Source organism: Ambystoma mexicanum, chromosome 2q (genome assembly GCF_040938575.1).
Source record: "Ambystoma mexicanum isolate Mex_15411 chromosome 2q, UKY_AmexF1_1, whole genome shotgun sequence".
Lineage (NCBI taxonomy): Eukaryota > Metazoa > Chordata > Amphibia > Caudata > Ambystomatidae > Ambystoma > Ambystoma mexicanum.
The window spans coordinates 714,933,863-714,950,382 of NC_090924.1; the positions used below are offsets into that span (position 1 = coordinate 714,933,863).

Below are 16,520 nucleotides of genomic sequence, written 5' to 3' on the forward strand. Positions count from 1 at the left end.
AGTTGGTTTCTTCTGGGCTTTTAATCAAAAACATTCTTACCTAACAAGCAGGGCCATTCCTCCAGTGTGTCTGGGTCTGGAAATGCAGGAGGTGAGGGAGGGTCCTGAAGCTTCCTGCCCTTTGTCTCTAGGTGTGCCTGAGTGAAACCAGTTCCAGTTGCCAGCTGAGACTCCTGCAGGACAGCCACCCTGCTGTGTGATTGACAGCCTAGGGCTATAAATAAATGGGAAGGTTGAAAGTTGACCACTGAAGGATAGCATCCAAAGCAGAAGATGAGATATGACGCAGCAGCACCCTCATGGTCCGCAGTGTGCCTGGTGAATCCCTGCAGCTGTGTTGACCCCATTTTTGTAATCAACTATGTTTTGGTGCAACCCCCTATTTTCTAAGGCTGCAGAAGCCCAATACTGGGGTACCTCGACCACTTGTGAGTGCATTGTCTTCTGAAGTCTGAATCTCGTCAGATCTGGTCAGATCTTTGTGGACATCCAGAGGACCCTACAGAAGCAAGAAATCTGCATCCAGAGTCCCCTCACCAGAGTCCAGGACAGAGGGACCAAGGAAAACCTAACCAGCGCTTTTCTTCTTGATTGGCGCCGAGAAAAACACGCCAAACTCACAGAAATCCATTGCTGCTGAGTCCCTCTCTCGAGTGCTGCCTCAGGAGCTTTCCAGACATCTCCCTTTCGTCACCACAATCAAGGACCAGGAAAAGGGGTCTGCTGCATTGCATCACGAAGGCACCCAGCTGGAACAACTTAATTTCGAAGGTACTGTGGGGTTTGGGGTGCTTTATCCTTGTGCCATTTGGGGTGTTTCCTATCTATGGGAGTGTGATTTAAACATACACTAAGTTGACCTCAAAGTACCTGCATTGGATTTACAGCTTGCACTTTCCAAAAGTTACTCCTCTTGACTTGCTGCTATGTTCTTTTGAAAACTGGCTATTAAAGAACATATTTCTAAGAAGAAGAGCATCAGAACTTTGACTTTGTTCATTGACTTTGGCTGTCCTGGCTCCCTAAAGGCCTCCTTCTGAGCCTATTGTCTTTGGCAGTGCTGGTTTCTTTATAGGTTTTAAATGTTGAACACTTTAATGCTGGAATAATGGACTGCCTGCATCCCTTTGGGAGAATCGAACTGTTCTTATAACCTATCAAATCTGTTCTGACCTAACCCTAACCTTTCCTTCCCTGAAAAACTCATTAGTGCAAAGGTGATACTATATAAATGCTATACCGACCTCAAATGACGTCACCTCTGGTTCCTGCAGCATGTGTAACATATGAATGCATTACTCACCTGCTTTATTGTACACTTTTTTAATTGAATCCTACTTTGTGATTAATGTTACAGCTAATTACTGCTTTTTAAAGAATGCTTTAAAAATCTTTGTGTATTAATAAATAAATACATTCCATTCCGTTATCTATGTGTCACTAAGAATGTGTGATATGATCGGAGGAGCCAAACAATCCCCAACAAAGTACTTGTTTCACACAAAGAAATAGTGCCACAATTGTTGGGTTATCAAACAAACTTTTATTTGCAAGTTATATACTCATATGATTGCCCTAAAACATTGTCGACACATGTTTTGGCTTTAAATGCAACCTTTTTTAAAACAAAAGGGAATATATTACTTCATCCCCGTATCTCAGATTGTGCTATGCTCATTTCTTAGCCGTGATCTCAGCTTGTCCAAGATTGTTTCATTAGGGGACTGCGCAGTTATTGGGTTAAATCCCTCCTTGATCCGTTGGTCTAATGGAGTCTAACGTACTTACCCTCTTAAGATAAGCCTGGTTGCTCAGTCAAACTACCCACTTGTATAGTACAGGCCTATATTAAAAGGTGGGTTACCTAATACCAAGAGATAAGTCTTGTTTAGTCCCACACCAGTTGGACTGCACACATTCTTACCTAACAAGCAGCGCCATTCCTCCAGTGTCACTGCTCTGATTGCTGGACTCTGTGTGGTGCACCCGTAATGACAGGGTGAGCAGGGCAGGGAGAACTGCAGCCACTGCAGGGGAATGACTGTCAGCACTATGCTCCCATGATAAGAGGGAGCCCTGTGCCGAGAGCCCTGCCACCAGTGAAGCAGGGCTTTTTGGCGCAGCGCGCCCTCTCATCACGAGAGCACAGAGATGGGTGCCTTGGCTCCAGCACCACTCTGCATTTTGCCTGTGTCTTTCCTGACAGATGCTGTCCGTGCACTCTGAATCCACTGCCACCTTACCTTAATTTGATCGGGTGGTCAGATTGCCCCGGCACTTTGTACAAAGGTTTAGCCGGGCTGCACCTGGCAAGAACCGGCCCAGCTTCTCGAGCTTTACCGCCCCCTACTGCCACTCACTTGCTGTGCCAGGCCACACCACCAGACGCTGTCCGACAAGGATTAAAGCCTCTCCCCCCATCATTACATTGCACGTAGTTGCTGGGAACAAGCCAGTTCCCAGCAACCACTCCAGTTATGTTGCTTATTTTCTTTTTATTTCTTTTATATTCCCCATCTCCCCGGGCATATAAAAGCTTATATACCACTCCTTCAGGCTGTACTGGGATGTATGGGCCCTAAAGATCTTGTTAAACGTCCTTTAACTCTGTCTTCAGTGCCCATAACTCCTGGTACAGCCCTCGTGTTAGGTATGGCAAGGCTTGTTCAGGAGAATGCTCCAATTGGGGAAGGAGAAGAACTTGGTGAAAAAAGAAGGCAAGGATGTGAGGGTAACTGGAAAACAGAGAGCAAAGGCTGAGACATAAATATGAAAGTAAATGTAACAATAATTCTGGGAAAGAAGACAAATGGAGAGAAGATGTAGACAAAAGACAGAGAGAAATTAAAGGGAAGAGAAAGGTGACATATTAAATATACAAAAAATACAATAAGGCAAGAAAAATAGTGAGGACCAAGAAAAGTAGTGTGAATAGATGGAAGGGGAATGAAAACGTCCTAAAAGAGTACAGTGCTCTATGAAGAGTGATCGGAGTAGAGGACATGGATGCATATATAAAGAAAACTGAGGTAAACCGATAAAAGGTGGGTACAGGAAAAAGTCTTCAATGATTTGAGGGGTACGGTGCCTGACAACCAAGCATTAAGAGGAGTTAAATATCCCCATCTCTAACTGACATTGATAATGCAGGTCATCTCAACAGGTTTGTGACCTTATCTGTTGAGATTGATTGTAATTGTGAATTGTAATTGTTTATTTATAGAGCGCTTATACACAGGTGAAGTGCTTCAAGACGGGAAGGGAACAGAGGAGTACATCGTCATTCTTAGGCCTTGAATTTTCCGAATGACCATGCAAAAATAACTAGCAAACTTGGCATGACGGCCTTACTTCAAGTGCGGTGTAAGACAAGGAAGGAGCACAGCGGGAGGAGAGGGAGAAGAACATACAGTTATTAAGCTACCGTACTCAGCCAACAACATTTCAATAGTGCAAGTGCATGACTGATGGTAAGGCAATAGGGGCGGGGAGAAGGACATCCAGAAACAATATCTACCGCACTAAGCCTGGCGGACCAGGTCCAGTGCATATTAGGTAGCGTAAGTGTCAGACATGGAATGAAGGTGATGGGGGAAGGGAACAAGTCTGCCCAGTCCAAGGTCGTGGGTTACTGCTGAGGGGTTACTGTTTTCAAGGACTGAGTAAGGAAGTGCAGAATGTGGTGGGTGGAGTGCAGAGGCTTGGGGGCAAGTGGGAGCAATTGCGGGGGAGCCTGAGACCTGTGTGGCTCAGGAGGTGCAACAGCCAACCAGTCAGAAAACTGAGCTGAGTTAGGCAGAGAGGGAGGGCAGTAGGCAGGAATAGGGAGGGGTTAGCAATGGAGAGGTGGATAGAAGGAGGAAGAAAAGAGGAAGGTCTTGAGGAGCTTCCGGAACATAAGGTGATCAGGCCTAAGACAGAGAGAGGCAGGGAGGCTCTTCCAAACGGAAGCACCTGCAGAGGAAAGAGATCTACCCCCAAATCTCTGTTTTGAGAATCGGGTCTTTCGTGAGAGTTGGAGGAGGACGAGTGGAGGGCTCTAGAAGGAGAGTATTTGGGGAGAGAGAGTTGAAGATAAAGTGGGCTGTGTCCCCAGAAAGCCTTGTTGACTATGTAGAGGGTCTAGAATTTGATCCTTGCAGCCATGGGGAGCAAGTGGAGGGATTTCAGTGCTGGAGAGATGCAGTCCCTGGGCTTCAGGCCAAGGATAAGTCTTGCGGTTCTGTTCTGGATGAGTTGTAGAGGTCTGAGAGTTGATGTAGGAAGATTGAGAACAATAGTAAATAGAAACAACCAAGGCTTTAGAACTAGTAAGCCTCTGGAGGAAGGTGAGAAAAGGTTGAATACCTCTGAGGAGGTACAGCTGGCAGTGGGATTTTTTAGAGCTATCTGAGATGTGAAAGGAGAAGGAGAGAGTGGAATCTGAGATGACCAGTAGATTTTTTGCCTCACTAGTGGGTGAGGGCGCAGGGCCAAGGGATTACAGCATCTTTCCTTAATTTGGGCGTGTAACTCCACGAGGACTGGTAATATAGCAATACAAATTCTACAAACTAGGATGGCATGAAGGAAAAAGGGATTTGGTCCCTTTACTATTTCCTTGGGGTCAGGACCAATCATGAGGGACGCAGCACGGGATGAGGTATCCAGGCAGGGATTCCGTCGGCATCACTGGTGTAACGGGGGGCCCGCAGCCCCTGTGGAGCATGGGGGCCATGCTGCTCATGCCCAGTGGGGGAGCAGTGACAGTGTGTGGCCTCCACAGGGCTTGCAGGGCCCCACATTTTGTATTAGACCACTGGCTCGGCATTCCTGGCCACCTGAAAGCCTGGTGTCTCTCCCACGTTATTAGTCTTTGTTATGAAACGTGAAGTGGTTCCTACAGTGGTTCTTGCAGGTGTAATTATAGCTCATGTAACAAAAAATGGTTCTTAGAAAGTCTGTTCACAGAGTTTTGCCTAAATTAGGACTCTGAATTACTGTTCCCGCAAGAGAGAGGCACCGGTGTTACCATATTCAAGACTCTCAAAAGTTCCATCACATAACAGCAACAATATCCTGAATTAAAGATGGTTAAAGATCTGCACTGCCTCAACACCATTAGTGAAGGAAGATAGCAGGGGAGCTCCGGCATTCCTTATCACCTGTGCCAGTCGGACATGGGAATAGGTGGCAGTAACCACAAGAGCAGGTAGCCAAGGAAGGAGGCAGGACAACTAAAAGAAAATGCCTCATGCAGTAATAATAAGACTGAAATGTTGGAAAACAATATGGCAGTATTATCATAAATAATTAAGCAATAAGACCCTAGTGACGGGGGCATTACCGACTGGGGTAATGCCTCTGCCGCGAGGGTCATATTGCTTTTAGTACCCCGGCCTGCAAGATCTGCATGACCGGGGCACTAAAAGCATTTTTTTCTGTCCCGAAGGCAGTGTTTCGTGACAGAAAAAAGAAAACGACGAAGAAAATGGCCGCCGGGAAAGGGAAAATGGAATCTGTTTTCCCTTTCCATGGCAGGCATTGGGAGCAAACGCGCTGGGAACAGAAGTGTTTCCGCTCACGAAAAAAAAGGAGAAGAAGGTAAGTGGGGTTGGGAGGGGGGAAGGGAGGGAGGGGGAAAATTGGAAGCCTCCAGCCGTGTGGAGGCGCGCAGCAGGGATGGCCCCACTCTGAGCCTCGACACGGCTGGAGGCTGCCATCGTCCCCTACCGGGAACAAAGGAGCAAGAAGGTAAGTGGGGTGGGGAGGGCTGTGAGGAGGGAGGAAAGGGGAGGGAAACAAAAAAAAAAACCTTACCTGAGTACCCGGCGGGGGGTGAAGGCAGCCTCTCAGCCATAGGGAGGCTCGGAGTGAGGATGGCCCCGCTTCGAGTCTCCTCATTGGCTGAAGGGCTGCCATGCCCCCTGCCGTGGAGGCTGATATCCCAGCCGAGAATCGAGGTCGCCGGGTAATAATAAGCATTATATTTCCAGCCGCATAATTCCCATGTCATCTTTTCCTGCCATAGCGTGCTCGTTATCGTTATCATATCCTGTTGAATAAGGCAAATTATTTTATCATGATCTATAAAAAATGAAGTGCTGTGTTAGTAAATCGATATAACACATTGTGTGCTGATTTACGTAGACTGACGTTTGAGGCTGCAATTTGTGACACACAAAATGTGCGGCAACGGTTACCCACTTTTTGCAGTTGCATTGTGAATAATATATCGAGACCACGCAAGCTGAGTGTGCCGTATATTTTGTTTGCAAAATGCTATGATTCACATAAAAAGTACATCCTAAGGCGAAAGACCCTGGAATGCCAAAAAGCACAGAGGAAAAAAAAATCTAAAAACATTTCAATCTATATTTTTCCTTGAAAGTTGGTTTCAATGTTTTAGGAAAGGGGATACTATTAATGAGAAACTTACTTATAGAATTACTTTGAACCAAAAATGTACCCATATTGGTCTGAAAAGGAATTGTGCAAAACGGGTTTCATCCCTCCACACTCGCTCATTTCAAATATGAAAGGTTGGCGTGTCTGGAGGTACACTAATTGTGTTGCACAATCACAGGTATGTTTTCATGTTTTCCTGTGTGGCTGGCCACAAATGTGTGTGTTTACAATTTCTGAAATCGGCCACAAATTATGTGGGCGGAGCCTTGCAAATAATGTGACCACAGTGCCACATGGAATCTGCTGTCTCCTCCATCTCTCTTTGGCAGCACCGCCACATTTACTATTTGACAGTGATGAACAGAGGTTGGGGTAATTCTTTGCTTTGTTCATGGCTGCCATCTTGTTTTCTAGTTACCTATTCGTTTTGCTGTTGGCCTAATCATGAAAGTGACATTTTGTATGCTCTTTACCATCTTGTAACTGTGGCACTTGCCTTTGTATTGTCCTTTGATTCACTTGGTCTGTTGCCTCAATTTTATTGGTCCCAAACGGATCATATGTTACTGGTGTGCTCTGTATCATGTGGTGGATTACATCAGATAACATCAAGGTCGAGAGCATCCTTGCAGAACAACAGATGTCTGGCAGGGAAAGATCTCTTCCCTGTGTACTACTGGTGCCACGCTGCATGAAGGTTAAGAGAGTTGGATGACCTGGATGTGAGAAATGGAGATTTGAAGTTTGTGGGTGGAGTCAGAGTGCATTTCCCAAAGTGGTTTACTAGGGTTCACCCCTATGGTGGCAAGTGGGAAATTGACTGGAGGCTGAAGCACAGGATGTAGAGAACTGAGAGCCTAAATAATACATCCCAACCACCAAGAGTGTCTGTGTTTGTGTGTATGCGTGTATATTGGAGGGTTTGGGTGCAGATTCATGTTGCGAGTCAGAAAGGGCAACTCGAGAAGCAAGATCAGAACAGATGCTCGCCGCAGCAGCAGTGCGAGAGATGTCTTGTGAACCCGAGGCCTGGAGAGGGAAGGACAAAAACCAACACAAGCAGAATGAGAGACCAGGATCCGTAGATGGGCAAGATGCCAAGATGAGCAGGCCATCCACACATAATAAGAGTGGTCCAGTACTATAGGTGAGAGAACTTGAGAGTGGGAAAAAGCAGAATGTTACTGAGAAGTAAAGAACAGGCAGAAGAACCCTGCCTGCAAGAGAGCTCAGTACGAGCACACAGACAGGACAACGAGACGGCTAAGTAGGTGCAGCAGTTCAAGCGAAGTAGAAAGACGTCAGGAATTTAGAGGGTTGCGAGGAGAGAAGTGAACTTACCATTTTCGGCCCATACCCATGGAACCTTTGAGGAAGAAAGCCTAAGACCGCGAACAATAGCACAAGTGTCTTGCAGCAGATGTCAATGTTACACTTGGCAAGCCTGTGCTGACAAGTAGGGCGAGGGAAGCTCCCACAACTGTTGTACCGGCCTTGACTCCAAAGAAGAGGAAAGCCAAGCCGTTCAATAAAGCCGGTGAGTCGAGGGGAGAACCGATAAGAAGCAGGCTGTGTTGATTGAGAATCGCAAAGTGGCGAATTTGAACCAAGTTCAATGAACTGTGAAAGAACTGTAACAAGGGTTAAAGGGGAGACCAGCTGCAGAAGGAAATCAGCAATAGGTGGGTGCTAACTTGAGAGACTCCGGTCAATCCCCGCATGAATGAAACTACAGAAAACAGCAGGCCGTAGGAGAGCCGCCAAGTTAGGTCAAAGTGGTCATACAGGAGGTTGAGCAAAATCCCCATACAGTCAAACGTCTTTGATCTACAAACTATAAAGAAAGCAAGGGAAGTGAAACCCGCCATAGGAGAAAGCAAGAGCAGTGAATCCCACCAGATGAGAAAGCAAGGGAAGTGAATCCTGTAACTATTTGTGAATGTGAAGTTGGTAAGAGTGAACTTGACAGAGGGATGCTGACGAGAAGGGAGCAAGTCCCAAGAAACAGTGTGTTGACAAGAGTGAACCCGGTGGATGGATGTCCATTGGGACTGTTTAAAAAGACATTAAGATTTGTTAAAGAAGGATCTACGCCCGGAAGAGGGAGATCCAGGAGTGAAGCTATCATCCGAACTTCATTGAGAAAATAACTTGTGAGTAACATATTGTGAGTAACAATACGTGCGGGGTCAGCACCCGGAAGAGGGGGACCCAGGGGTGAAGCCATCACCCTATGTGAATATTTGCTGAGAATTGAAAAGGGTCAGCACCTAGAAGAAGGGCACCCAGGGATGAACCATTATCACCCTAACAAACTTTCATTTGGTTAAAGGAAATGTTTTCTTTTATTATTGGAATACATCAGGTCCTCGAAGGGAAGAGACATTCAAGTGAAACGTTAATTGGCCATCGACTGCCCAGATAGCTGATAGCTCAAGAGTTGTAAACGGAACTGTCATCTCATGCTGGGAAGGCTCGAGAGTGTGCTGCACTCCACCACCCCACCTTGGCCCATGCTTAAAATGTGTGGAAGGGAGTCCCGGGCTACCGCATCCTGACATATTATTTGAGAACGCTATTTTCTTTACTTAGAAACTATCCCACACCCGTTTTTGTATTAGCTGTGAGGTTTGGCAATAGGTTTCTTAGTATAGGCCCTTTTATTTTGGCACAACACCACTAGGTCTGCCATATTTTCATTTGATGGTCGACACTTGCTCCCATCTTAGATTTAGGTTTAGTTTAAGCGTTTTTTCACCCTGCAAACATTGTTCAATAAACATCCTTGAACTGTGATCACTTGTGTCTGTCTTTACTGCTGCCACCATAAGTTCCTCACACAGGCCATATTAGGAGAGCAAAGCTGGCTTGTGCAACACCCATTGGAGTATGCAGGCCAGTCCAAAGCACTTCTTTTGAAACATGAGGTCTACTGAATGACCGAGAATGGGCATCCCTCCACTTTGTTAGAATGTACCGGCACTCAGCTGAAGAAGAGTGCGACTCAGAACTTTAATATTACTAACACTGGCCAATGGAAGTCCCTTCTCGACATAAGACGCGCAGGACATTCTTGGTCATGCCTTTTCCAGTATCCATGTCAAGCTCCATGACAATTACTAATGCTTAGCACTGATTACGTATTGCCTGCAACAGTACTTTTATTGTTGGATGACTAAGCTGTGCGCAAGGCTCCAACTGATCCGACCGCTTGCCACCAATGTGACGAATCAAATTCCGGGGCACCAGTGGTCAAGGGATGAATATAGGTTTCTAAACCATCAATCAGCCCCATACCTCTAGTGCACAAGAAGGGATCCGAACAGATTGGAACACAAGTAAATCATAAACCTCCTTGTCCAATTTTGGTAACGTGGACAGAATGGCAGTCTCCACAAGGTCATGGATCGTTGGTTAGTTGCAACAAAGCAAAAATACAAATATTTTCCAACAATAAAAGGTACTGTCCAGTCAAAGTTGTATACAAATATCTACTTTATTATTATTACAACAGACAGTTCTAGCACATTACAACCCACTCTGTAAAGGAACACAGAGGACAGACAGTTCCCCGAAGGAAAGGGGTGCACTCTGGATACTGACAGGAGGGTATTCGGTAAAGCAATCAGTCTTAACTGTTCACTGCTATTTGGTTTCCGCACCAAGGGAGCATGGGGTTGTAAATCTCACTAGGGGCCTTTGGAGAGGGACCAGGGGGACAGAACTACAATGTACCTGGTGCTTGAGATGATCTTGATGCTCGAAAGCGTTGAGTCGGTTCCAGGACGCTTTGCGGATGAAGACGGGAGACAGCTGCGTGTATCAGATGGCAGGCAGTTCAGCAAGCGAGGCTGGATGGATGGCTGCAGGCTGGCATACATGGCAGCTCAGGGGTCAATAATTGTCTCTGCGCTGGTTGGTGGATCTGGAATGCTGTTCGAGGCGTCTCAGATGGCTTTAGTGACTGCAGCCTGACAACAGTCAGTGGTGCAGCCAGTCGTCGTTCGAGGGCTCGACTGCCTTGAAAATGTCCTTAAAAGATGGACGCTGGTTGATGCTTGTGTGGCACTCCTAGCTTCTTTGCAGGGCTTGTGGCGTCCTTTCAAAGCGGGCAGCCCAAAGCTGAGGAGAGTGCTTGCAGGTAACGGTTGTGTCATTTGTTCAGAGACTCTCTGGAACTTCCCACCTAGGAAGCCTGCATGCAGATCCTAGCAGGGCATGATGTGTGCTTGCTGGGTACCAATTCTGTGGCTGCTGGACTGGTCCTCTGAGTTTGGTATCTCCCTCTGTTCCCTGGGAGATGTTTAGGGGAGGATCTTGCTTCCATCTTAGAAATCCTGTTCTTCCTTCACTGGTGGAAGATGTGAAGCAGACTGTACCTTCAACCAGGATTCAAATGAGTCGTTCTTACTCCTTTCACAGTCATCGGATTATCTGTTAAGTGAGGGGCTAAACCCTCTTTTGAAGCCAAATGGGCCCCGGTGATTAGTACAGGCTAAGCATATCTTAAATAACCAATCTGGGGTCCTCACCAACAATCTTCTCTCATGTGTGAGGTCAGGACCAGAGTACTTTGCAACAAGGAAAGTTAAAGGGTGATACCATGTACTCCTAATCCCCACCCATCTTCCTGTTTGTTCCAGATCAAAGTGTCTCTCTGGTTAACTGAGCCCTCTGTGACTCTTGATTAAAGCGCAGGTCTCCTCTGAAGTTTTTGATGAGAGCAGACTTCCTGTCTCCTTTAAATCACATACTTCTCCCTATGAAAGGGGTCCGCTATGTAGGGATTGCCTACAGTAAATGATGGACCCAGACATGTCATTCACTATCCTTCATACAGAGGGGTGGGAACTTGCTTCAAGTTGACACATTGCATATCAAAGAGGTGTTGGTTTTTCTGCCCATTGTTAAGTTATGTGACCAAGCCTATTTGCAGACCTGCTCCAATTAACTCTCATCAGTATTCACCACTACCACACAGAACTAAGACAATAGAAGATCCATGGAGCTTTTGATATTTAATTAAGATGGCCATGTGAGGGGGAAGGTGTTGCCCTTCACCTCTGAATGTTTTTGTGCAGCCCTCACTGTCCGTGTCAAATAGATGTGACAGGGAGGACTGTTCCTGTAGGCTTTGTCCCCCAGAGTACGCTGGACTATGTGTTTGTTTTGCAGTGAGCATTCGAAAATGTGTGCAGATTGGCCTCAATCATCGATCATCATTAATTTTCATTTTCAAAAAATCAAAAAGCCCAGGCGATCGCACACTCCCCTTGCGAGTGGTCGAATTCCTCACACTGTGTTCACACTTGACCCAGCAGTTATGGTGGCACTTGGAGTATTAAATTATACACAGTTGTCACACCAGCAGTCACCTGAGCGTGCACATTTCTTATTTTTTTCTGTGATGGAAGGGGGTCGCACATTGTAGTGCAATGGACCCGTAGTCGAAGGCCTGGCTATTGTTGCTTTCAGCAGTGAACCTACTGTGATTGAATGGAGAATGCAAGCTTACATGGTGAACCATTTTAAAGACGTTGCTCATCTGTCTGAAGATGTGGGAGGTCCACTGAGAAGGACAGTTTTGCTGAGGTAAGGTTACAATTCGTCCCTGACTTACTTCCGTATCTCTTAGCGTAATCTTTAGGCTGCGTTTCTCAGTAACTTAGACCTCAGCCAATTCACCCCAACTACCAACACACTATTGAACGCTGCAGCCAACATTTTCACATCTACATGAAAATCATTTAGTAACAAAGAAACACTGTTTAACGTGACTTTATGTGGGACCTGGACAAAAAGATAACCGTGTCAACCAGATTTTCAGATAAGAATTTGAAATGGCGATATGTAACACCCACATTTTTGAAGTTGAGAGTAAAACGATTTTTAAAGAGTGACTAAGGAAATTGCATTCCTCATGGTGTATTTTTTTACGCAAGAAGGAATATATTTTAACTCTAAAACCGAAGTATTTTTGTAATCCATACAGTACTTGTTATTATTCCATGCAAATTTAAAGATATATTTTTACCTTAAAGTTCCCCTTCAGATCAAGCAGTATTAATATTAATGCTTTTCCTGGGCCATTGATCTGTTGCATATTCATGAGGCTGTGCAGGTAGAATCACAGGGACGGGATCCTAGAAGTCTGTTATTGACTGCTATTTGTTAGGGAGTAAGTTTGCTCCCTGTTTCTTTTTGTTCAGGGTATTTGTCTGTTTTTAGAGAGTGAATGTGGCGTTTAACCTGCTTTTCTGTAGGGCTTGTGTCATCGCTGATGGGTGGGATTCAACGGACAAGCGGTGTCCCCATTTTATTGAGGGACTCGCAGGCCTGGGTCCTATCCACAAACCCATCAGCACTGCTGTAGTGACAGGTGCCTAAATGCCTATATGTTTGAAAGCAGGGGAGTTACTAGGTCTGGAAAAGACCCGGGGCTATGCTGATGTCGGAACTGTTGGGACTGGGGGCTAGCTAGTCTTTTGGCTGTAGCTCCTGAGATTCTATCCGGGGCTACAACCAAAAGATCAGGGGCTATAGCCCCCTTAGCCCCCCCCTAGCAACGCCCCTGTTTGAAAGGACACTTTCGCCCCACCCGCCTCTTCACAATGTACAGTACTTGAAGCAGATGCTTCAACACAGAAGGTGAAAAAGCTCATATGCCCCTGTGGGGGTCTGCATGTACTGTATACTGAACACATTCACTGCAATGGAGCCCCATGATTATATCCTATTTAGTTTAGTTTATTTGATTATATAGCGCACCGAACCCAGAGGTATGTGGGCACTTTTGCTTGAGTATACAACACTTGTTACAAAGAACTTTTAATAATATTAACAGGACAGGTGAAGACAGTGGGCCTCATTATGACCCAGGCGGAGGACCATGGTGCTCGTAGCACCATGGTCCATGCCGGTGTCTGCCATGGCGGAATGGGGGATTACCACCCCATTCCGAGGTTGGTGGGGCGGTAATTCCCCATGCCGCCATGGCCGTTCCCCATTCCCATTTTTGCTCCATAGGGCTCAATGGGAATGGGGAAGGCACTAATAACAGTACCGCAAATTGCGGTACCGTTATTAGCACCAAAGTCCCTTTGCGGGTCCCTACTTTAACGGCTGGTTTTTCCAGCCGTTAAAGTCGGGTCCTGCAAAGGGACCTCGTAATCAGGCGTTAAGGGTTTAACGGCGCCAACACCTTTACGGCGCCGTTAAACCCTTAATGCCAGGGTCGTAATGAGGCCGAGTAAGTGGTAAGTAAAGACAAAAAGTGCAGTGCAAAACATAGAAGGTAATTGACTTGTGTTACAGATCAAGTTGCGTATATGTAAATGACAAGGGAGTTTGGTTGCATGTTTACAAATTTGGCAAGCACTTGAGGAGGGCTCGCAATCTAGGACTAATGATAGTAGCCTGGGTGGTTAAATCACAGAAGTGTGTGTGACTAGTCAACAGGGCGTACACCCTAGCAGAGAGGTCCAGCACAAGTGCTAGGAGGTAACAAAGGTTGTGACTACGGTTCACGACTGAGTAACTAGGCGGAAGGTGGTCTATCGCCAAGCGGGGATTCTAGCAAGTAAGCCACAGGTCGTGAGGCACTAGTGTCTGAAGGGGAAATCGATAGCTAACAAGCAGCAATATTAAGCTGAGACTGGCATCACTTTAGGCTTGCATGTTCTGTCAAATTACATGATAGGATGCAGTATACTCATAGAATACCTAAACGGTCGAGCCTAAGTACACTTTATAATAATATACATATAGGAGCATAGTGTCAATTGCAATCAATCTACAGTCGGAGCAGAGATGTCTTACAAGCTCGTATGCAATACAAATTAGATGAGGCAGTGTGGTTCGAGAACTCCCTAGTCATATCTTAGCAAAATACACGGTGCGAGAAACAACAAGACGGTAAGATGCAGGCAAAATAGCAGAATTCAGTTGGACGTGCACAGTGACAGGAGGCTGGGCAATAGGAGAGTTACCAATATACTACAAGGTGCATAGTCTGTAAATACTAGTATATTAAGCTAGTGGAAGTGGCCTAAAAGTAAATTCCGGTGGAAATTACGACCTTAGCAGGCGTAATTGACGTAGGCAATGATCGACGATAAAGTGCGTGGGAATTGGGAATAGTAATTGGTGCAGCAGGAATTGACTGTTCCATTAAGCAAGTCTGTGGGGGGAAAAACATGTAGATAAAAAATCATGTAACTTGCCACAGCTTTATGTGGGACCCTTAAATATATATATATACATGAACAATGACAGTGTCAAGACTAGCACAGGGGCGGGAGGGTCAAACTGACAGAGCCTGACCGAGTTGTTGAAGGTTTTCCAGGTGTGTGTCCTATCCATTACCCACCATCGTGATTGGCATATGCCAGAATGCCCATGTGTGTGGTGACCAGAGCATGTAGGTTGTGGTGCTTCGACCCTGGTTGTGGACAAGGAGATATGAAGTGGCAAATGATAGACCGGGTCTCCGATGGCGGTGTCAGCAGTAAAGTGGAGATAAACTGGGGTCAAAAAAGTGATGAGAGATGTTGTTGAGGAGGCCATTTTGGGCTGATGAAAATACAATATTTAAAAATGTCACCCTCAAGTGCAGTAGGTTTGTCACTCGTCTTTTAACAACCTTCTCAAGATTGGCAGTACCAGTGTATGCTGCTGCAGACTCCAGGACAAAGGCGCCTTCTCGAGGCTCGGTCCAGATCCTTTAAGGTTTATTGCACGGCTTGGGGGCCAGCAATTGAATGTGCGTCCCTCAACTACTTTTGGGTGTGGATCTACCCAGGGCTCAAATCGAGGGTACACGCGGGACTCGTACCGTGATCGCCAGCAGGCGGGGCACGTCACCACTGCTCCAGATAAGCTGATGAAAATCAGCAAACAACAAAAAAATGAAATGCCACATTTCGGGACTGCATGTCCCAGGGAAAACATTGCCATTGATTCTTGGTGGGTAAATCGCGCCTTGAAACACTTGTGTATTGGCACGTTATAAATGCCATATCGTATCATAAAACATGCACAACCTTTTAACGTTTTCAAAACACTATTAGAGAAAATATCCTTTCTTGTTTTTTTCTGTCTGTTGATTTTATGAAAGGCAAATGCCATTCGTTCTGTACCATTATTATGGTTATGCAGCAATTGAATGAAATTTGCATATTTCACCTTGATATGCTAATTTCTGGTGGCGTCACATCCCATTGCGTATGTTTGAGTCTGGCCACTTGTCGCACCCAACTTCTCTGTAAGGATCACCTTGTTTCCAAAACCTAGTTCATAGGTATTACTTTTTTCAACTGCATGTTTTAAAACAGGGTTGCTTTGCTTTTCTGTGGCCAGCTCATGGGAAAAGTGCCACCCATGAATTCCCATGGCATGCGCTGGTGCCCATGGTCCCTGAGAACTGTGTGTGGCACTATTGGCTTGTAAAGGTGGCTTTTGGCTGAAGATTCACTGGAGCCAAACATTCTAGATTCATGGTTTATTGTTGCCTCCACCAATGGGTGACAGATCTGTTCATAGATTGGCCGGGACACTCTATGCCCTCTAGTGATAGTGACATATCTTTTCCCAAATGGATGAGCACTGAAGCAACAGTTCTATGATAACCTTCGCCTCTCACTCCTACCTCAATATATATAAAGCTCTTCCGCTCCAGCCCGATCTGGTGCAATCTTTCCAGAGTGTCCAGTGGGAGCACAAGCGTGAAGGTAAGTTTGCCCCGAGGTTCTTTCTGATGAATTTCAGGTTTGCTTTTAAAACACTTCCCTGGCAATAGAATCCTTGGAAATGGCCCAAAATGTCGCCCTCATAATTGCAACGGCCGGAATGCCCCCACATATATAGTTGGGGGGGTATGGAATATTATAGTAATGTGGGGCTGGGGCCTGCAGTGGGTCTCACCCCGCACATCTATGTGGTGTAAAGGGGGTTTAATAAAAAAAATGATCACATAGATCCAAATCCTTCAGTCCGCAAGTTTGTACAATACCAAGAGTTCATACTGGATGCAATAAAGGGGGTAATTCATAGATTTCAGCGCAGAGGCAGCACACGCGAGCAGCGCAGAGAGGGAGCGTGCGCCACCCACGGATTTGGCACACATCCCAGGTTTT

The 16,520-nt window shown here is 45.9% G+C and overlaps 1 protein-coding gene across 3 annotated transcripts in view; it reads left to right on the forward strand.

The window, feature by feature from the left end:
- DPP6 (dipeptidyl peptidase like 6) overlaps positions 1-16,520 on the forward strand; it is a 2,034,493-nt gene that overhangs the window by 863,949 nt on the left and 1,154,024 nt on the right. The window lies entirely within an intron of this gene.